Consider the following 24,690-nt stretch of genomic DNA (forward strand, 5'->3'; position numbering starts at 1 on the left):
GCCAACAAATTGTATTCCTGGGAGCAAGCTTGAATACAACTTCCCAGATGGCCTACCTCTCGCCCAAGAAACAAGTTCATTTGACAGCCTACTTTAAAAAACTGGCCACAAAGACCCAGCTGTCTGCAAGGAAAATACTGCAAGCCCTGGGGTTCATGGCCTCTTGCATTCTACTAATTCCATGTGCGAGACTGTATCTGAGGAAACTACAATGGTATCTAAAAAGCCTATGGTGTCAACATTCTCAGGTACTAGAATCAATGATTCCTATCATACCGTGTCTAAAAATAGAGTTCCTTTGATGGGAAGAGGCCTGCCACCAAAACAAGGGACTGCCATTCACTGTACCCCCTGCCACTCAAACCCTAACAGACACATCAGACTATGCATGGGGATCTCACTTGGCAGAGCAGATTCTTTGAGACCTGGCTTAAACCCTTCATCTCTGACTCTGAAATCCTCCCCCTGGCTTTCAAGCCCTTAGATATGACCGCCTAAATAAGAAAGGTAGAGGAGTAGCCTTAGTATTCACTAATCCTCTCCCCATTATTCCATACCCAGACCCCATTCCTCAGTTCAACAATGCAGAACTAGTACAGCCACAAAAGGAATTGTCTGATATCCATTTATATTCCCCCAGGTAACAATACCCCTACTCTTGAGGACATCCTCCAATGGGCCTCAACTAATATTAATCTTGAGACCTATATTCTCAGAGATGTCAGTATAGATTGGAACAAAATTAACAGCCAGAATCCTGCTGTTAATTCACACAACTCACTACCTCCATCACAAGACCCTACAAAAATAACCCTCCAGGTTCAACTCTGGACTGGATTCTAGCCACCCACCCTAACAACATTACTGATTCAGGCATCCTCCCTGACTCCTTTAGTGATCATCTGCCTTCCTATATCAACCGATCAACCCTTTGCCCTCCCCTCCAGCACCAATATATGCACACACATAACCTATCAAATTTCAACCCCACTACCTTCTCTAATTCCCTTAAACAAACTGATTGGAATATATTAAAGACCCTCCCACTTGACTGCGCCGTCAATTACTTTAATTCTACCTTCCTAAACATTCTTAATTCCCAAGCTCTACCACGAACTATAAGAATTAAAGCTAACTCTGCTCCATGGTTAACCAAAAAAAAACAAAAAACTCATGCAACAGCGAGATAGATCCTGGAAATTTTCTCAGTGCGACAAAAACCCAGAAACCCTTGTTCATTACAAACAACTCCGTAACCTTACTAAATGACATGTAATCAAAGAGAAGCAATCCTTCTATATGAAACTCCAAAACAAACATTCCAAAAACCCCAAACAATTCTGGAACTCCATTAATTTTCTTCTCAACCCAGGCACAAAAAAACAATCCTTGTCCTGATACCACCAAGTCTGATACTGAAATTGCCACTCTCTTCAACTCCTTCTTCACCAATTCCATAGCTCAACTTACTAATTCCTTCCCAAACAACCCATCCACACAGTTTACTCACCCTTTTTCAGTCCCTAAACCAAACTCTCTCCCCACTTTTGAACTTAAACCAGTCTCAACCTATTATATAAAAAAGTTGCTCACCAAACTAAAACCATGCTGTTATGCTCCAGATAACATTCGATCCACATTCTTACAAACTGCTGCAGACGGAATCGCCCTCCTCATTAGCATCCTAATTAACAGATCCATACAGGAATCTTATGTCCCCAAGCTGTGGTGTGCCACCTTCATACATCCCGTACATAAAGGCGGTAAAAATAATAACACCTCAAACTTCCACCCCATAGCCATCCTATCCCCAATATCAAAAATTATGGAAAAATGCATTCACTCCCAGCTAATGCCCTACCTAACCAAAAACCACCTCATCGCACATACCCAACATGGCTTCCGTCCTGGTCACAACACTATAACTGCTCTTCTCTCCTTCCTAGATATAGTCAATCATGCCCATGACTCTGGTAACCTAGTTTTTACAATTCTTTTAGATCTCTCCAAGGCCTTCGACACTATCTCCCATACTCATCTCCTCAGCCACCTAGCTAACCTCAACCTCCCTCACAGTACCGTATCGTGGTTCTCTAGTTACCTAATGGACAGACCCTAAGCTGTAAAATGGAAGAAAGGTACCTCAAACTTCCTTCCTACTCCTACAGGAGTTCCCCAAGGCTCCATTCTTGGCCCCATGCTATTTAATATCTTTAACAATTTATATTCTGCTATCCCAAATACTAAAATTGTACAATATGCCGATGACTCCACAGTAATCTGCTGCGCCCCTAACCCCCCTGAACTCCAGTCCCTCACTCAAACCGCCTTCTCCACCATTGAGAATTGGATGCTTCAAAACCACCTGTCTCTAAACGCTAACAAATCTAAAATAGTACTCTTCCTCCCCTCTAAATCCACCACTTTGGACAAAGGCTCCTTCAAAATTAGAAGCCAAAACAATTCAACTATAGAAATTGTTCCCCAAGCCAAACTACTCGGGGTTACCATAGATGAAGACCTCAGAATTTGACACCCATATTCAACTGAACATCAAAAAAAACCATCAAAAACTGCTATATAGAAATATCCACTATCTTTCCTATTCTACTATACAGATCCTCGCAACAACCTATCTTCTTCCCTCACTTATGTATGGTGCCCCCTACTTTACTAACTTATCCGCCTCTACCACCACCAAAATGGAAAGTTGCTATAACAAAATTTCTAAATTCGCCATTAATGCCAAACATTCCTCCTATCATTGTTCTACCCTCCACTCACTGAACTGGCAAGAACTTCCCAACCTTCTAGACTACCACCAACTTACCACTGCCCATTGGCTTTTACTCAACCCTTCTAAATGTCCAGCACTATCCAATATTCTACAGCCTTATACCCCTAGCAGGCCACTCAGATCTGCTCAGCAAAACTCATCACTGTCTACAAACCAAAGCGTCCTGCAGGACAGCACCTCTTCTCCTTCTCCCTAGCCAAAAAATGGAATTCTCTCCCTTCCTTCTTAAGAACCACCAATAACTTCAAAACTCAACTCCATTCCTACTTGCTCCATAACAGAAAGTGCAACTGCATTCTCCAAACCTAACCTACAACCCTCCTACCTATGTAACACTCGTATGTCTTTTTTAAGACTCACTTGCTACATTACAATTTTACCTCATGATGTCACTGATTTAGTATTTCATTGTAAATGTATCCTCAAATTTGTATCCTTAATTATTAATTTTGTATCTGTATGTTTTACTGTAATAGTTGCTTTATGATTTTAACTCAAAATAGTCTCTTTGCTGTTCTGTTGTCTTTGTATGTGGAGCTTTTCTCCCCGGGCCTCCACTGAAAACGGGCTTTCGAGCCCAGTGGACCTCCCTGGTCATCAAACTGAAATAAATAAATAAATACACTGGCAGATGAACTGTTGGATGTGTAACATTATATATATAATTGCTTCCCATTATGGGGGCATCTGACATCTGGGGCAAGAAAAACTGATGTAATGGCGTTGGCTGCATGCTTTATACCCCAGACTACCTGACGTCATGGAAGATGAGACAGCAACCGACACAGGACCCAAGACTTTGATAATCAGGCCGACTGAGGGCTTCCTGCAAGCAGATAACCCAAATGTAATGACTGCAACAGTGAATACACTCGAACATCTACATTTATGGTAAGTGTACACAACTGTACTCTTCCTATCCAATCTTCCAAACTACACATAAATAGGGTCAGTGGGCTCTGCTTCGAATTAGAAGTTTGTTCCAGAGGTGCATCAAATACCATGGGTGTGATGGACTCACTACCCACCATTTACTTACCCACAGGTATGTGTTTCAACCAAAACCGTAAGACAATCAAGCACAATCTCTTCCTCAGTAGCTATCACAGTCTTGTAGAAATATCTCCATATCATGCCTCTCTTCTGTATCCCCACTGCAGCAGATGCCTTTACCTTTTTGTATCAGTCTGTTTTATATGTGTCCTTTGTTTCCCATATGCAGCCATTAGTAGCCTGTACATATGTTTTTTCCATTTCCATTTAAACTCATAAGCTGCTGTTATAAGAGGGAAACATTTATCCTAAGCCCTGATACTCTGGCAAAATTGCTAAAGGAATTCAGCATCCCCTTCAGACTGCATTCGGTGGATTAGATAACCACACCACACATCTGGCAATCCAACAGGTCAGTGTAGGGCAACGGAGTTTGAGATAACTTCCATTTTATGCCTGGCTCACAAAAAACTCAGAAAAGTCAGTCATGGCCAAGATGAACAATAAAGTTGAGTGTCCATGTCTAAAGAACGTTAAGCACATCCCAGCAGTTGATGCCTCTTGATAGAAAAAAGAAACAAACAAGAAAAAAAAAACAAAAAAAAAATGTGCACCAATTCTGTCCAGTAAGGTCCAGATAAAATTCCACTCATTGCAGTCAACAATGCACAAAATTGATTGCAATAATGCCATTCCTGCCTTTGGATATTTAGTTGTGAACCCCTAGGAGATTATTTGGAGTAAAGTTCTATCCAAGCACTTGGTCAAAATCTTAGCACATATTTTAATTTCAGTCTGTAGTAATGGAAACTGGACAATGGTTAGCAACATTGTATCTGTCTTTCCCCAGCATTGGCAGAAAGAGAACTGTAGAAAAGTAAGTAAAATATGCCCATATTCCTCTTAATCAGAGACAAGGCAATGTATGTATTTTGCTTTATCTGCAGTGAGGTCCTGGATTGCACCTAGAATTTCAGCTGTAGAGATTTCTTCATTCAACCTCAGTCTTTCTCTTGGGGTAGTTTTCCTAACAGGAACTTTGCGCAAAAATTTTAAACCGTCCATTAATGGGTCTGGTGTATGTAAGGAATGTCTGCACCTGTACTCCTTGAAAAAAACAAAACAAAAAAAAACCCTTATTAATGCCCTGAGGACTGGTAGTAATCCTCTCCTCACCATCTTATTAACCCAGTACTGTTAGATCCCTCATACATTTGTGGCACTGCCTAGCATGCAGTTTACAAGATGTTAAACCCTTGACTCAGAAAAAGGGCCTTTATCTTTCCCACTTATGATTTTTTTTAAGCTAATTAATCTTGAATTGACATTTCATTGATTTAATGTAGGCACATAGGGTATTTTACTCCTGAGAAGGCATATGCAAGCTCTCTATAACGTTTTGACTGACTCTCCATACTTGACTTTGCTGCTGTTCCAAACTACTGTGAGCTTTAATTTTCTGAAAAAAGATCTCCTCGAAAGTGGCCCATTTCTTCCCTGGATAACTACCAATACCAGAACCACTTTACCAAAGCTGCTTATCCATTCTCATATAGGTCTACAGTTTTCAGGATTCCTCAACAGCAGATGATCAAACTTCTATATAAATGTAGTTCTTGTGCCACTCCTACAACCTGTGTCCAACTATGAAAAGAGGTACACACACCTCCCCTGGAGAAGCACAGTATATATTTTTGCCCATGTCCTGTACTTTCAGGAGAAAATTGAGCATCCCATATCATCTCACCTTCATTGTGCATACACAATAAGCAGTCTTATAAGCAACAGAAGGGAACAAAGAAAGGAAAGGGATAGAACCCACAACCAATCTACACCACTGTAACTGTTAAGATATTGCCTAAAATTAGCATATTTTACCTCCAATCTTTGTTGCCTAGAGACTCATAACTGTACAATTAAACACAATGTTAACAATTTTCACTTTGACATACATCTGTAAAAAAAAAAAATACAGCCATTAACCTGAACAGAGCTCAAACCCCATATACAATCTCAAAATAGCACAAAAGACTTCCAAAACTAAACACAATAAAAACAAACATACAAGCTTTACTGATAATTGGAAGTGGTTCCTGGGTGAGAATTTAGCCAAGATTCCTTAATGTCTCAAATGCCCTCAGCTGTTGTGTTCATCTTTTATGATTGCACTTTATATCCTATTTATGAAGTCGTAAGTGGCAATGTTGTTGATTCTGTAGAGGGACTGTTCCAGTAACTTTTCACCTCCTATAGGTTTTGCTGCACCTTGCCCTGACTGACTGGTTAAATGGAGTTAAACTGAATTTCTTCCCTTGTGAGGATTTAGAGAGGGGTATTAGAAATGGGACTGTCCCATGTCTTGTTCTGGATCTGCCTACCCCCCCCAAAGTGTTTGCACCTCATCAGCAAAAGATCTCTTGTGGTTTGCATCACAGTTTCACAAGGAGGTGTCACATCCCGTTCACCAAAAACTAGGCTACATAATACCTCAGTGAGGTTACTAAACCTCATTTCTCTACCCACATTGCAAATCAGAAGCCACTGCTTATCTCTTTGCAAATAAAGTAGCAGTGTATATGAGTGGATGACCTGCTTATTTAAGACCGACAGCCTTCAAAATTTTCTGTCTGTCATTATAGTATACGCATTTAAAAATAAGTGTCTGGGGATTAATATTAGGCTGCTTGACCACTGTCCTGTGTGCACATTCAATAATGGGGGGGAGATGATATCCATTTTTAACAAGCTACATAAGTCCTCCCTAATAAAACTCAAAGGATTCATGCCTTCCACTCATTCTGCTAAACCAGTATCCCTAAGATTATTACACATCTCTCTATCTCCCTTGTGTTAGAAGAGGCATTTTCATCTGCCTTCTCAGTTCCTGCTGCTGATCCATTAAAGTACTGTTGAGCTTTTCCATCTTTTGATTATGCCTACCTATTACTGCTTTAATTGAAATGATATCCAAAGTTGAAATATCAGTAGACCTGGTCGCCATCTTAAAACAATCAGTTTCTCCCACCTACTCAAGCCAGGGGAAAAAAAAAAAACAGAAAACTAATACAGTTTAAAAGTAATCCATACCAACTGATGGAAAGTGAAAACAGAAAAGAAATGGGCAGCTCATTTAAGTGCCACAATGCTAATAATGCTAGCTGCCACACCATGAGTATGCTGTGTGCATTGTACTGTGTACTGCTGTGTGAATGTGTATTTTGCGGGTTGCATTGCTGTGCCATGTATTTTGGATGTCCTGTCAGTCATGGCATTTGCACAATGTATAGCTGTGGCAAAAGTGTTATATGTCACTGCTTCCATCACATTGTTTAACACTGACATGCAACATGCATGTATATTAGCCATGTATGTGTCTGGTATGTTGCTCCATTGGATCATCCAGCATTATGTCTCATGTCTTCCTTTTGCCTCCGTTTAATTTCTCCACATCTTTCGAGTTTCTAATACCATAACAAGAATGAACCAAGTCTAGGGTATCATTAAACTTCATAACATTAGCATTGTTTCAGTCTTTGATGTTAGCCAAAAGTGCTCTTCACAGCACCTGCAATGTGCCTAGAATTGACTCCTGTAATTTATATTACGTGCACTATTAGCATAGCTAAGTTCAACTGTAGAGTCTTTATTAGACTCGTTGCTCCTACTGTTACTGGAACTGAGGGTATCTTTCACATCACTCTCGCTTCTGCCTGCAAATCCTGATATTTTATGACATTGTGTCTCAATCATTAGATGTTGCAGTTTCAGTGATCAATGCTACTTTTTTCTTTTTTGTCATGGACTACTACATCTGGTTTTCTCGCATCTAGTTTTTGAACTGTTGGTAATGGATGATTCCATGAGCTGTACACTTCATCACTCTCTGTTATTTGTGGTTCATGTTTCCAATCCTTCTCTGCTACCTCTATATTGTAGTGTTTGTACAATCCCCATTGCAGCAGTCTTGCCACACTATAGTGCCTTTCAGTATACAGGCCGTAGATAATGTGCAGCTATTTTCTATTCTTTTTTTCTCCAGAATCTACATCTGCCTGGTTCTTTCCTACACGTTCGATGGATTATATGTATGTAGTCCATTATCGTGGTCTGCCATTTTAACATTTCTTCTTTTGGTTTCAACTCACCGCTCCTTAACCATTCCTGCATCAAATGTTGATCAGCCTGAGGATGCTCCAGGAGATTTCAATACTTGCCACTATATACATTTCTTTCCTTTTTCTTCTTAGATTCTTTCTTTTCGTTTTTGGCACATTAATTTGCTGATTTTTGTCTACTTCTGGTTTGAATTTTCATTCTTTGTTGACAATGGAGTGCTTCTGCCAATCTATGCAGAGATGCCATCTTAGACTTCCTCTCATGTTTTAAAACGTTCACTATGTTTGGATTTGATGAGATCAGCAGATCTGTATGCAGTCTCACAATTGCAGATCTATATGTGCAATTAATTTCAAGGTGGCCCATACCTCATTCAGAGCAAGGAATATAGAATATTAGTTTACATTGATTTTTATATGTCATGATAAGCTTGACACATTTTTCTTGTTTTCCAACTGATCCAGTACTTTTTTTTCAGGAAAGTCAGTCACATCAAAACTGTCATTTAGAACCAGAAGATCAAATTGGTGTATAGCTTGGACTTTATTCCTAGAAGGCTGATTTCAGTATTAGTTTTAGTCTTCTGAAGTATTCCTAACTGAATTTTATTCATATTTGTTTATATTTTGCCAATTTTTCATCAGTTCCCAGATATTTATACACTTTCTACTGTTTATGCTCATTTATATCACATTTCTTTCCCAAACTGACGTTTTCTTGGTACTGCAACTTTTCTGCTTTAAATGTTGCTTTTGCACATTCATCAAGACCAAATGACATTCTTATAACATCTGAGAAAGTTTTAACATCTTACAGTTGTGCTTTCCACTCCTCATCTGATGACCTATATAATTGTAATCCTCTACAAAAAGTATACAAGAAGTCTTTAAGCAAGATAGTTTTCTGAGATCCAAATTGTAACCATAACTTAATGTATTAAGTAAAAAGCTTAATGGGTTAAAGGCAAGACAGGAATATCCCCCTTTGAATTGTTATCCCTGGGATAACAATTTGCCCTTTGTCATAAATTAATTGCAATGTGATTTGTCACTGTGATCACTGTAATGTAATTGATTAATGTAGGATGTATCTTACACTTCTGTAAGCACTCTTTTATCCATGAATGTAGGATGTTGTGAAATGCATAATCTATTCATTCCATGCTTAAATTCTTCTCCTTTTACAGTTCTCTTTTATGGCTTTATGTAACATCAAATTAGCCTTTCTTCTGTATGACTTTCTTTTGTTACCCTTTTGTTCTATTGCCATGGCTTTTTTTTTCTGACTATAAATTGTGTATCAATTCCAGTATATAGTTTGCACATCATCGGAAGGCAAGTTTTTGGTCTATAGTTTTTAGCATGGCATTTGGGAGCATCATTTTTCCTGTTAACCAGGTTGGTGTCTGTTTGGGCTAAATCTTGATATTAATATTTTTAGCCAGAAATTAAATACTGCATTTGGGCTGTTATCCTGTTTCAGAGCTTTTCTTAATTTTGTTTCAGTTTCTCTGGCTGTTACTTCATCCCGTTTCATGTCCTGTACATTGGAATTCCTTACCGTTTCTTTTAATTTTGTATCCAGCATCTTTATATTCTATGGGGATTTCATAAACCTTTCTCAAAAATGTGTCTCTCTTTTTTTGTGGTCTTTCTATTCTTTTCGCTTTATTTCCCAATCCTCCTTAAAACTAGCGTCATCAATGAATTGCTTATTTTTTTACATTTCCTTTGTACTTATTTGCATGTCTTCTAAGTTTTTCTCCCTGTGCTGATATTTTTAATGTATTATTTGTAATAGGGTATGAAAGACCCTGTTCTGATACTGTGCGTTACTTTTACCATGTCTCTTTCTAATTATTTTTATTGATCTAGTCCGTATTCTATAGTCTTCTAGCAATGACACCTCTTGTCTTGTTTTTTTAGTTTTTTTTCTGTGGAATGTTTCCATGATGGCATTTTATTTTTTTCCTTCCATTTCGTCATTTCTCTTGTGCTTTTTCTGGTAAGACTGTATTATTATTTTTGCTGCACAGTAATTATTTCTGTTATATCATATGAATTTCTGTTAAAACAGAAGAACATAGTAATTGGGTCTATTATTAGACCTCTCACGTTTTGGATTTTTACTTTTTGTAACAAGAGCTTAATATGTCTGTCCATCTCTATGAAATCAAGCAACTCTTTCGTTCAATCATTTTCTTCTAAACTGGAGAGCACATTGTTTGCTGCCTGTTTCCTCTGGACATTCTACAGATAGTTCTAGAACAGCTATCTGGGCCTTATCCTCTTCAGCATGCTGCATCATCTGCTGTGCCTTCATATGGGAAGTCACTGGCTTATCACTGCACAACATTGTGTCAGAGTTGCCACTGTTTCCCGCTCCTTCCGTTATTGTGCAACTCCAACTGAACTTTTGTGCCAGCTTCTTATTGAAGGCTCCAGAACATCATCATGTGACAAGTCATCAGATGTCTCCTGTTCCACCTGTTTCTCCTTAGTTTAAGGACTTGTTCCATCATGGTGTGACACTTGGAGTGACATTACCTGAGTTCTAAATTCTTCACTGTGCAGATAATCCATAACTTCAGTTTCTGTTTCTTTAAATTCTACATTACTAATCATCTTTTCTGTGTTTCCCATTTGTTTTCTTTCTTTGTTTAATCATAACATTTTCCATATCCAGGAGCATTTGCCTGTATTTCTCCAAATATCTTTGGTGTTTTTTTTTTTTTTTGCATTGATAAGTAGTACATTCTCCTTTGGATAAATATTGCATCACATCAAATCTTTTTCTTTCCCATGTCAGTATTCCTTTCTTATATCTTTCAAAAATCTCTGGATTTTGTTCACTTCCTGCTTTGCATCTTTTTTCTTGAATACAAAATTTCTTCCTTATTCTCCAGTAGCCCACTCTTATCATCTTTCTGGCTCTTTTTTTGGCCTGTCAGTTTTTGTGGACTACTTCCTTTTACAATGGGAGGGGAGCATCCCCCCTGAGCGTAGTCTAACCCCAGTGTAGGAATTTTTCTGTATCTGCCATTATTTCCAGTCCTGGAACCAGTGTGCACACCATGATTGGGCACTTTTTTCCTGTGATCTTTTTTATTTAACCTACCTCTCCATGATATATGCTGTATAAGATGCAGTTTTTATATCAATGTTGTCTTGGTGAGATTTTGTCAAAACAGGGTCCACCATATGAAGGCACTCACCAAGAATTGAGGATGAATTAATTTCCAGCAATACTACTCTCTTTTTGTAGCTGATTTCATAATTTCTCCATTTGGATCCCATGTCTTCCTTTTTGCCTGTATGCATGGTGTGACATTCCCACTCTGGGCCAGTAATCAAGTAGTCTGAATCCTCACCACTGACACTGGAGAGGGACGTTCACTTGGAATACAAATGGATACACACAGTGCTTCCAGATGCAGACCTCTTTGCATCAAGCACATTTTCCTTAAGAGCACGCAGGGAACACACTAAGTCTGGGGGCTGGTTCCTTTCTGTTTGTCCAGACCCCAATAAGACTCCCCACTGGTACAGCTTAGAATTGAGTCCTTTGCTGGGGTTTCAAGCCAAGTCCTTCCACACCCTCTCTGTGAAACCAGTGCTTTGTGCCCCTGCTCCAAGCAGCTGACACACACACACACACACACACACACACACACACACACACACACACACACACACACACACACACACACACACACACACTATTTCTTGTTTGATTTGCACACACACACCTGAGAAAGGCTGGCACAGATCCATCTGCTGTGCCTCCTCCTGCCCAGACTGTAAGGTAGTTATCACTGCCACCAAAACCCCTGCCAGCTTACTTTAAGGCTCTTACAAGGGTACCCGATTATACTGAGTGAAATTAATATTAATACAAATGGTAATGTTGACCAAAACAGCAGGGCTTTCAGGAGTGCCACAGTTATCACCAAATAAATATTTGCAAATACTCTCAAAACTTAAATATTCTAAGAAGGACCAGCCACAATGAAAAGTTTAAATATATTTAAAAATAATAGTGAGAACATGATGATACTAAATATCTATTTACAGTAAACAGATTTTCATCACAGGGAAATATTAAAAATAACACCACTGGAAAGTTTCACACAGTTATAGAAAAACAGTACTTCTAATCTCACTATATTTTCCTGACTAATCTAAAGGGAATTAATGTTCCCTAGTTACCGCAAAGCAAGATGATGTGAGTGAGGGTCTTTCCAAGAACAGAATGCAGAGAGCAAACTCCTACTAATATCTAAATATTATTTTATGGCTTACAGAATGGCATCACACATCTGATCATCTGAGTTTGTTTCCCATGCTGTCACCAGCACTAGAAGCTGACTGGATTTTTTAGTACCTATGTGTTACCATAAACACAGATGGAGCTTTGCTCGGATCTCCTGGAAGTCATAAAACTATTTTAATGCTTCTACTCCTCCTACAGAGCTACTAAGACAGGCTTCTTACAGATATTGCATCTCTGGCTTCATTCAAAACCGTGGGATAACATCTTTATGGCTTAGCCCATAAAGTAATTTAATTTCAGATATATTTCAAAGTTTGCTGCAGCTGGATTGTGATTAACCTCTGCTCTGCCAACATCCTCTGAAATATATACATTTATATTATATATACATTTAATTCAATTACAGTATGCATGTACATTTATTTTCTTTCCTGCAGGGCACACTGTTGATACATTTTGACACAAGCAAACCTCACAAATACATTTTCAGCACAAGCATATGTATAAATCAGGTTGATATACAAATTGCATATAATTATTTACAAAATTCTGGCTAGCTGTCCTCGCATATGTTACAGATCCACTGCCCAATTGATCCTAGCATGGCTGGCAATACCTTCTATTGTCACATATGGTGACCCGTTCAGAAAGTAACTAGGCATTCACAGTATGATGCAATGCTTTTGCACCCTGGACCCTGAATCCTGCTATGAAATGGGGAAGAAAATCTCCTGTGGTGGTGGTAGAATTTGCAAAAAGCAAATATCTGAGGGATTTCAAACAGAAATGAGAGAACATCTTTTTGTAAAGCAAGAATACAATTATTACAGAAACAGTAGTTAGCAATGCAGTAGGCTTATCTACATAACATGAATGTATACACATTAAACTTAGATCTGTTCTGAATCAAAGTAATGTGAAGCTTAAATCCATATTTTTGTTGCAATTTGTATGTTTCCCTGTTGTGTATTATGTGTAAAATGGCATAATTAACTTATATAAATCATCTTGGTAACTTGCGTCATATATTCTATTCTCGAGTTGTACCAGTTACTTAGATCTCAGTCATTTTACTCTGTAATACTGCACTGAACCATGTGCTAATACCATATTGCCTGTATTCATGTGCTGTGCCGAAGCCACCGTATTGGCTGGAAAGGATCTACAACCCCAGCCATTTTACTTGGTTGACAAATAAATGAATGAATTAGTGGATATAGTGTTTAAGGAGATGTTTGGGACCTGCAACAAAAATATGTGAAAAGCTACAGAGAATGGGTCCATACATGACACTACTCAAACTGGATGTCCTCAATGAGGTAACTGTACAGAACTGGTGTTTATGCAGAAAGAAACCTTTTTATTCCTATTCACAGAAGTCACAAATGGCACCTTTGTGCAACACTTCTGTTTTCTTCAGCTAAAATCAGTAATTGCATCTATCAGGGAACAGGAAATTCTGTTTTAGTGTGTGGTTTATGAGGTAATGTGTAGACCGATAGCCCTACCTCCTCACTCTGTGGGATGCTTTGTATAGCAGTCCAGTTCTCATGGTTACATTGCTCACATTATTTATCTGTTAAATATATGTTATGTTTCTATAAAATTATACACATATTGAAGTATTCAGCGGAATTGCTAATGGGTTGTATTTTACGCATGTCTACATTATACTGATTTACCTCTGCATTGTTGGTCTTTAATTCAGATAACCTGCTGGATTGTCTTCCTTAGAGGTCTTGTACAACTGTCTTTGACCAAAGTATGCACATGTCCACTCGAGCATTCAAAAGAATGAGTGCATCCTTCACTGACCCTGGTACTATGAAGGAGTCAAAGGTTCTCCTCCTTACACATATACTTTCACTTATTGTATTATTTTAAGAGAACTGGTTGTGGGCATTTGTGCAGAGTCATTCACAGTACAAAAGTCTGGCATTTCTTTGTTATATCATTACTTTGCTGATAAACATTTGTTTTCCTCAGACTGGTAAGTTTGGTTGCACTAGTAATGTGCAGATGACCATTTCTTTAGTTAAGCACATAATAAAATAAATTAGATTTGTTGTTTCCCTGCACTGGATTTCTTTTTCTGACCATGTAACGCTGGGATTGCTGACTAAAATCTATACTTCGGCTTCCTGCTGCCTTTGCTAATGGAAGAACCTGCTGAGCTCTGAAGCACTGCTCCATATTGCTGCTGAATTATAAGTTCTTTAAATTTAGTATGGGAGGTCCAGATTACGTTTTGGCTGACCTTTCAAAGTAATGACTTGTTCTGTCTCAGGAAATGCATTTAACGATCTCTATCCATCAGCAGATGCTCAAGTTAAATTTACAGTAACATTCATCATTGTATAAGCATGAAATCTCTAATAAAATTACTCACAACTTTTACCTTTTGCATTTGTTTTGCTTTTGCTTAGCCAGTGACTTAATGTATCATATTAAGTTAAAATTATATTTTGTTCTTCTGCCTCTGATCTGGAAGAGAGAGAGGGCTGCTTGATTATAGACATGATGTTCATCGTGTTTCACTGCTGCAGTCATGGTGTGGAGGCCTGTCCAGGTGAATGCTGTACTTGCTTCTTTGTCTTTAGTGTAGGCTTAGTCTTGGCTGCAGTAGTAATGGTAAGTTGATTAGGCCTGCCAACACCCTCAGAAGCCGGTGCCTGCTCAGCGGCTCTGGACCCATCTGTAGGGTTAATCTCCATAGGCCCAACACCTTGAGGCTCCAGAGGCCTAGGCACCTCCACGTGGGAGTTGGACGTGGTCTGTGGTTCTGAGGTAGCGGGTGTCAGGGGCTGCGAAAGCGCCACACTGAAAACCGGTGAACCGGTGACTGGCCGCTTCGTCGTCAGTTTTGGGCCACGGATGCCTTTCCTTATCTTTATTTTTGTGTTTTTTATGCATACAGGCCGTCGGTTGTTCTGACGACATTGTATAATTAAACCTTCGCCCAAAGTAATGGCGAGCAAAATCAAATCGACGTTTAATAGTGCGTTTGTTAAATCTAGCACAAAACCGACAACTAGTGACATTGTGATCTTGGCCTAGGCATGGAATACAGTAAGAATGAAAATCCTTATGAGGTATTTGCTTCCCACAAGAAATACAATTATTAACTTTTTCTAACATCGGTCTGAGGCAAGAAAAAATTTCCCCAACGGGGTACTTAGCTTTATTGAAGACTTCGGATCTGGAATCGAATTTGAAATCTCAGGAGTCGGCCGACCGGCACTTGCGAACTGCTTTTGCTTCGGGCACCGCACAGCAAGAAAGACTGAAGAAAATGGTGTTGGCTGCTACTTATATACCCCTGGCGCTCTGATGTCAGGGAGGAGGCGACAGCAACCGACACCGAACCAAGACTTTGGAACTCAGGCCGACTGCGGGCCCGCCTGATGGCAGGATAACCCAAGTGTAATGACTGCAGCAGTGAAGACACTAGAACATCTACATTTATGGTAGGTACAAAACTGTACTATCTTCATGGTGTCACTTTGTATCATGTTACTAAATAAATCACAGTAGCTCATCTGGAACATTGTTAAACAATGTCAGTAGAATTACAATGTCATGCTGCAGTATCAAACTGACATCAAAACCTCATGTCTAGGGACTGAAAAACTTTTACCCTTTAATTTTATGTGAAATTTAAAGGAAACGTGTTACTGGAGAGCTGTCAGATAGCCAAGAAAAAATGAATAAGCTTTTTGAACCCAGCTTCTATGTGACATCCGTAAAGCAATACAGATGCTTGGCTGGTGTAACATATTCTCAGATGTAAGACTAAACAGTGAGTTATGGCTGAGATGCCAAGAACAGGTGTAGTTTGATCACAGGGGGCAAAGTGTTAAATGCTGGCAGCCAAGGGCAAACCTAATGTTCCCCACACCCTTCATGCCATTTTACTGTTATGCTGTGGAGTTTTAATTTTTTTCTGTTTTTTTTTTACATTACCTTACTAATATGACAACAGACTAAGAATGTATTGAGTCTATTCTGTGTCACAAGGCAAGTAACTTCTTCAGCTGAGCTGTCTTACTGCTATTCACCTGTCTTCTATTGCATTTATGCTATGTCGGATCCAATTCATCCCCCTTCTTACCATGCACTTCCTACCACTCTCTCCAATGAGAAAATATTCCTACACATCTTTATTAAATTTTTCCTTTAAAATATAAGGCATGTACTCTATATGGTGGCAGTTGCTGATGGGAAATATAAGGCCTTGAACATGCCTCACTTTACAGATTACTTTGGCGCTATATATTCTTTCATTCAGTGGGTATGCATTAAAATATGTTAACCTCAGCCTGGTCTGTGGCATTAATATAACTTGGGATAGATTTCTGTCCCAAAGACTCCCTCATCTGTGGAATAGACTCCCTCTCCATGTCAAGCATAGTACCTCTCCAGCCCTCTTTAAGAGGAACCTGGACGACAGGATGGGAAACAGAAAATACACCCCTGGGATCCCACATGTGTCCCTGTTGGACAGGGGAAACAGGTGCTGACTTTGTGGGAACATGGGTAAAATTCTTGGCTAGGCTTATAAGGGCCTCTGGACCAATAGCCTGATATCATCCAATGAACCTTTTTTTGTCATCTGTCTAGTCTACTCACAGCTTTTATAGTTCTCATTTAAGCCTCATCAAATTCTGTGAGCCTTGTGGACTCTAATCATTACCTGGATGCTTGGTTACTGCTGGAAATGTCTTTCCCCCACCCCGATATTAAAGTAGTAGTAGTGCAATGGTAACTACAGCTGTTAAAAGGGTGAATGTACTGAGTTTCCCTCTCACTTTATAAAGGAAAAAAAAAAGTGAATACTCTTTTCCTGTGTAAGTTGCTCTTCATGCATCATTGAAGTTACTGCTGTTTTAAGATTAAATGTAAAATTTACTGTTTTGCTAGATGAACTGATCTAATTCTGTGAGCTGCAGTGTTTACTCTTTAGTTGTGTTCTTTTATATTAGTAAGGATCATTCTTCATGAATATTTTTTTTCTGTGAGAAATACTGCTGATTTCAAGTTATAATTTTCTATTTTGCAGTAACACAATAATATTAATGGTTATCTATGCATTTTAGGTATCGGCAGAAGTGGAGTGTTAATTAAATTCCAGGCCTTTGCTACCATTTCCTCTTACCTTAAAAAAAAAACCCATCAAAGTGTACATCCATGCGAATCAGTCGTTATAGACAAAACTGTTCTAACTACCAGACCAAAAAGAACTCTGAAACTGGTAAGATGACCGAGTGATAAATGAGAAAATAGGTTCATAGATTAGTACTAAGCTAACTGCCCTTGCAAGCCATTTTAAGCCTAGCCAATTAATCCCTTGTGAGACTCAAACCCTGCACCTTGTGTTTGTAAGGCAAATACCTTAACCATTAGGCCACCCTCCCAACCTTTTAGGGCCATAGAGACAATACCAGGTGACCAACAACTAGTGAGGAAAGTTAAAACAAGCTACGCAGATTAAAATGTTTCATCTGTTTTGGGTTTGGGCACATAACTAACTATAAATTAGCCATTAAATGATGAATATATGAAAGATGATGCACATATTTAAAAGGAAACCTATTCAGACTGTGTCACTGCGATTACATTGGCTAATGTTAACAGTATTTTATCAATTTGGTAAGCTCATGGGAAGAGTTCTGTTTGTTAAAACATTAAGTCCACTGGACAAAGAGTCCTTTCACAGGGGATGATCCAGGAACACTGTCTCATAAAGTGATCTGCTCAGAGTTGCACAGAAGACAAATGGAGGTGGAAGGACTCAACCCTTTTCTCCCTTGTCTTATAGGAAACTGCTCATTAATAGCTCAGAGCCTCAGTCCTCTGCAGTAACTGACAGACTTATTCTGTTACAAGCCCAAAGATGTGAAGTACAAGCTGGTAGGATGCATGCGTAAGAAATGCTTGATTCTGGAAGTATGATCACTCATCATCTTTTGGCTGTGCCCATTAGGGGTCGCCACAGCGGATCATCTGTTTCTATTTCTTCCTGTCCTCTGCATCTTGCTCTTTAACACCAACTGCCTGCATGTCCTCTCTCACCACATCCATAAATCTTATCTTAGGCCTTCCTCTTTTCCTCTTACCTGGCAGATCCATCCTTAGCATCCTTTTCCCAATATGTCCAGAATCCCTCCTCAGCACATGTCCAAACCAACGCAATCTCACCTCTCTTGCTTTGTCTCCAAACTGTCCAACCTGAGCTGACCCTCTAATATACTGATCCCTAATCCTGTCCATTCTTGTCACACCCAGTGCAAATCTTAACATCTTTAACTCTGCCACATCTAGCTCTGACTCCTGCCTTTTCGTCATGCCACCATCTCCAAACCATATAACATAGCTGGTCTCACTACACTCTTGTAAATCTTCCCTTTCACTGTTATTGGTACCCGTCTGTCATAAATCACTCCTGACACTCTTCTCCACCCACTCCATACTGCCTGTACTCTCTTCTTCACCTCTCTTCTACACTCACCATTACTCTGAACTGTTTATCCCAAGTATTTAAACTCATCCACCTTTGCCACCTCTACTCCCTGCATCCTCACCATTCCTCTATCCTCCCTCATATTCAGACACATGTATTCTGTCTTAGTCCTGCTGACTTTCATTCCTCTTCTCTCTAGAGCATATCTTCACCTCTCCAGGGTCTCCTCAACTTGGTCCTTACTCTCACTATAGATCACAATGTTATCTGCAAACATCATAGTCCACGGGGCCTCCTGTCTGATCTCGTCTGTCAACCTGTCCATCATCATTGCAAATAAGAAAGGGCTCAGAGCTGATCCTTGATGTTAATCCCACCTCCACCTTAAACGTATCTGTCACTCCCACCGCAGTCCTCACCAATGTCACACTACCCTCGTACATATCCTGTACCACTCTTACATACTTCTCTGCCACTCCCGACTTCCTTATACAATACCACAACTCCTTTCTAGGCACCCTGTCATATGCTTTCTCTAAGTCCACAAAGACACAATGCAACTCCTTCTGACCTTTTCTGTATTTCTCCAACAACACTCTCAAAGCAAACATTGCATCTGTAGTGCTCTTTCTTGGCATGAAACCATACTGCTGATCACTAATCATCACCTCCCTTCTTAACCTAGCTTCCACTATTATTTCCCATAACCTCAAGCTGTGACTGATCAGTTTTATCCCTCTGTAGTTACTGCAGCTCTGCACATCACCCTTATTCTTAAAGATAGGTGCCAAAACACTTTTTCACCACTCCTCAGGCATCCTCTGACTTTCCAAAATTTCATTAAACAATCTGGTTAAAAATTCCACTGCCATTTCTCCTAAGCACCTCCATGCTTCCACTGGTATGTCATCTGAGCCAACAGCCTTTCCATTCTTCATCCTCTTCATAGCTGTCCTTACTAATCTGTTTCACTTCCTGATTCACTATCCCCACATCATCCAACCTTCTCTGTCTCTCTCATTCTCTTTATTCATCAGCCCCTCAAAGTACTCTTTCCATCTACTGAACACACTCTCCTCACTTGTGAGTACGTTTCTCTCTCTATCCTTTATCACCCTTACCTGCTGCACATCTTTCCCAGCTCTGTCCCTCTGTCTAGTGAATCGGTACAGGTCCTTTTCTCCCTCTTTAGTGTCCAATCTCATACAACTCTCCATATGCCTTATCCTTAGCCTTCGCCACCTCTCTCTTTGCCATGTGCCTCATCTCCTTGTACTCATGTCTACTTTCATCTCTTTGACAATCCCACTACTTCTTCACCAGCCTCTTCCTCTGTATACTCTCCTGTACTTCCTCATTCCACCACCAGGTCTCCTTGTCCTCCTTCCTCTGTTCTACACATCTTTAGTGACGGACATTAATATGAATTCAGAGAAAAAGCAACTGCTGTTGACTATATATATTCAGTGGTAGCAGGTACTGTCCTACAGCTGAAATAGTTATTACACACTCCTCAAGGTGTGCTAAAACATAGCATTGTGGTAGTACCCAATCTTGTGCATGAGATGCAAGGTAAAAATGCAGTAAAGGAACGTATGCCAGTAGTGAGCAGGTGTATGGAACAGGCTTAGAAAATACAAACACAGTTATAATGAGAATACTATAGTGAAGGTATTTCAACTGGATAAATAAGTACTATTCCTAATACCCACAGTGGAGATTATTTGTTTTCTCGTGGTGGTAAGGCTCATATGAAGTAATTCAAAGTGGGAGAGTAAAATATTTGTCATGTTGCCCGACAAAAGGATGCCTAGATATTTATGTCAGTGTATTAAAACTCTGGAAAGCAACAATGTTTTGTTAGCCTCCCAAGTTACAGGTTTGACACAAAGTCTGGGGCCTCACCTGGAGATAAATAATTGAAACCTGGTTAACATATGAAAAGAAAATGGTAAAATAACTAAATGCGTGGGTGCATGTCTGTGTTTACAAGTAAATCTAATGGACTAGGTCACTTTCACTGAGAGCAAGTCCTTTAGAATCTGGGCAGGCTTACACCGGTGTGAAGTCACTTGCATTGAGACCAAGTCTTTTGGAATCTGGTCCATTGTTTTAAACGCATTCTTGTTGTCCCTTCGTTCATAGAATTTGTATTTCAGTATGTTGCAAAACTGCTTGAGAAGATACAGCACTGTATGACAAAGTCGTCCTTGACCAGCTCTATAATATCCAGTTTAGTTAGCACACAGTTTGAAATACATTTGGACTTTCATTATCACTTTGTTAGATGGTAGTAGCACTTTACATATATACTGCTAATTTTTTTTTTATTAGCACGCTGCCTTAATCCATTTTGTGTATGAAGTGCATTTAGTGTTTCAGCTTAGCCAGCTTGCATGATAACCCACTGACATACCTGTGAATCAGTAGCACTCTGCTTTGTTTCATCAGCAGTTTCCTCTTACTGTGTCTTAACATTTTTTTTTTTACTTTTAGCACAGGAATTAGAAATAAAGCAGATGTTAATTACCTGCGTTATTTATTTTTTTTATGTTATTCTTGCAAATAACAATGTTTACTTGGTTTCAGTATCAGATTTTGCAGCACTGTGTCCCTTTATTTGCTTGTCAGCATAAGCAAGCACAGGATTCATTGCTTAGAACAGCATCTTAGTTTGCTTTCAGTTTTGCATTGGTTTCTGCAGTGTTTGCCTTGTAATCTATTTTCAGTTACAGGTCAGAAGTACACATACTAATTCACAATTCTGATTCAGAATTGTCTGTAATAATTTCTATTCCGTGTATATATTTCTTTCAATATATAGAAATTGCAGGATTTAGTTAGAAGCAGTGCTCTTATTGTTTCAACATAAGTACTACTTCCACTACATGTGTTTGTCTGTTGTTTCCTGAGAAGCATTATACTGTACAATAAGTAGCAGATACTGCCATAACAAATAGCCCACATTCACATATCCCCAAAGCACTGTCTGGTTAAGTCACATGATCAAGATCACACAGTAACAAATGATTCTTAGTCATAGTTTGTTAACTTCAATATTTGCTTAGTTTGTAACTTTTTTTGCTGTAGCTTGTAATACAATCAATTTTACTTTCTGCCTGCTTATATAAAGGCCTGCATAGTACCTTATTGTAGCAGTTGTTGTTTGGTCTTTCGGCTTTTCCCGGTTAGGGGTTGCCACAGCGGAACTCCGGTCTGCTAATGATTGGTAGTTGATTTTTACGTGCCGAGTTACCAACCCTGACGCACAACCTTCAACGAAGGTACGCCCATTCACGCATGTCTCCATGCAGAAGATGCTCTAACTGAGAATCGAACCGGACAGCATCTTACTGTGAGGTGACAATGCTACCGCAGCACCACCACTGCGGTAGTACCTTATTGTAGCAGTGCAAACCATAAACAAAAGATTGCAAATTATTTAGAGAAGATACAAACTATACTGCCACAGAATGCATTCCAATGCAGTCATTGCTTTGGTTTCTTTAAGCATGTTTAATATTTTATTACAAATGCGCATCTTAAGAAATTTTTTGAGCACTTGTATCCTACTGCAAGAACAATTCTCAATGCATTTCTTTCAGCAGCTTAGTACCTTCATTATGCTTAGATTTAGTAAGCAACTTGTCAGTAATTTCATATCAGCTTACAAAAACATTTACTAGTACTTGCCATTCTACCCTGCAGTTCTTCTAAACCTGGTTTAAAAAGAATTATGTGACTTACTTCACTATCAGTGCCTAGCTTTTGTGTCTCTTTTTGTGTTTGTGGTGATGGGGGGGGGGGTACATCCAAGGGAAGCCTATGACTGTCACTCTTCTGGGAGTTAGCATAGAGGATTACAGCTGTGAACTGTTAACAAGCTATGTCCAGTAGTACAGGGTTTGATTCTATCAGCCCTTGTTTGCCTACTGTGTAGTCTTGACTAAGTCACTTAATAAGACATTGCTTAGGGGCAAATAAGAATTTCAGCTAGGCTTCTTAATGGCATCCTAGACTGAATGATTAGTAACTACCTATGACCCTTTGAACTATTTAGCCCAGTACAGCTTAATAAGCAACACATGAAACTTGCATTTTCATTCTGAGTTCTTTGTATTGCCTTTTAGTGAGCAGTTTTCCAACCAGTCAAGATCCATTAATTATAATTACAATCCTTTAGAATGTGTAACACTGCGCTAGCAGTCAGCTACAACTTTATTCAGCAATGCTTCCCTAGAATGCCTTCTACCCCACCTCATTTCTAGGCATTACCCATTCCAATTTAGTTTCAGCATTCCCAGTGTTATTCCAGTTGATAAATACATAGTCTCATATACTTCTGTGGTAAATTTCGTTTTTGTTTAACTAGCATTTGTTAACTGGTCAAAGATTCCTTTCAACCATGAAATCTGGACATGAAGGTAAGTAAAGACAATGTTATGAAGGCAACTGACAACAATATTTAGAACATATAAACTATAAATAAAGAATGTAATATAACTACAATTTATAGCATGTAAACCTTTGAGCTGCTACAGTGCAACAATATACTCACAGCAAGCTTAGTAAATAACTTAAACAAAAAAAATACTTATGAAAAGTACATTGCTTTACCTCATGCACCCAGTCAAATAAATAAAGCAAAATACATTTTCTTTCTTCTCTAGCTTTCTCAACACACTGTGAACTTTTGTAAACAGATATAAGTGGTGCATACAAACAACCTTTCCTTTTGGGTGTCCCAGTTTCACTCATTAAAGCTATGGCATGCATATAACTTCTGTAAGCAAACAAACTTCCTCTTTTCTTTCTGTTGTGTGTATCCCCTAATTAATGTACATGCTGCAGTTAAGCTCACTTTAGCTTCCAAGAGTAGCACATAAAATTCAATTCATATTAGAATTACATTAGAATGCCACTATAATCTAGAGACAACCTCAAGTCATATATCAGGAACATCCACTCTAATTGTATACATTTTATTATTCACTATTTCATTGTACTGCATGAATATGTATTTATAAATTAATTCACACCTTAACTTAAGTAAACTTGTGGCAAGAATAAACAAGTTTGATAACTCTTTCAAGTGCTTTCACATTATTCTCCCCGGACCTCTGCTGAAAATTGGCTTCGTTCCAAGTCGGACTTTCCCGGTTAACAAATGATAAATAAATAATAATTTTTTTAATTTAAGTGACCTAACTTACTTTCAACCCATTACTGATGGATTTACTGCACATTAACAAGTCTAATGGCATTAGAAATACTTGGTCTAGGGATCCAAACCTCATTTTCAACAGCAACAGATTGTTGTGGTAGGATAGGTATGTCTTGCAGAGGATACAACTGCTCTGGAACAGACTTTCCATCCACATAAAGCAAAGTTCATCCCTGTCCATTTTCTGGTACATCGATATATGGATGAGAAACAGGAAATTTACCCCAAGGCTGTGTATCTAGGCAGTTGTTATGGATGAGATAAAGGGTTTTCAAAAACTACTGTTGGCATTGCTAATTGTTATAAATGTTATACCATACAGTTGCCTTAGCCATCATGTAGGTAATAGCTATAGTGAATCGATGGGTTTACAAATGAAGATTTTAGAAAAACAGTTCATTGTGAAATTAGTTAAGGAAAGTTTGTGGTTTCCAACAATTACTTTTGGCAATTTGTATGTGCCTTTTGTTTCCCACCTGTTCTTTCAGAGAAAGAAGGTTGCCAATTCAAAAAAAAAAAAAAAAAAAAAGGTGGGGTGGCTTAACACAATGTCTTTATTTCCTGTTCTAGGTGCATGTTTGTAAAAAAGAACTTAAGGGGAACCATTGGAAATCCAGCATTAGTATATGACATCCCAACTGTGTCTCCATCTCACCAAACTACAGCCATAGAAGCCTACCATCCTCCATATGTGTGGGAGGTTGGCATAATGGTTACATTGTTTACCTTACGGTCACAAGGTGCAGGGTTTGATTCTCATGGGGAGGGGGGATAATTGGCTAAGCTTAAAATGGTCCACAAGGGCAGTTAGCCTAGTACTAATCTATG

This window comes from Protopterus annectens, chromosome 3.part1 (genome assembly GCF_019279795.1).
Source record: "Protopterus annectens isolate FY-2018-M chromosome 3.part1, PAN1.0, whole genome shotgun sequence".
Lineage (NCBI taxonomy): Eukaryota > Metazoa > Chordata > Ceratodontiformes > Protopteridae > Protopterus > Protopterus annectens.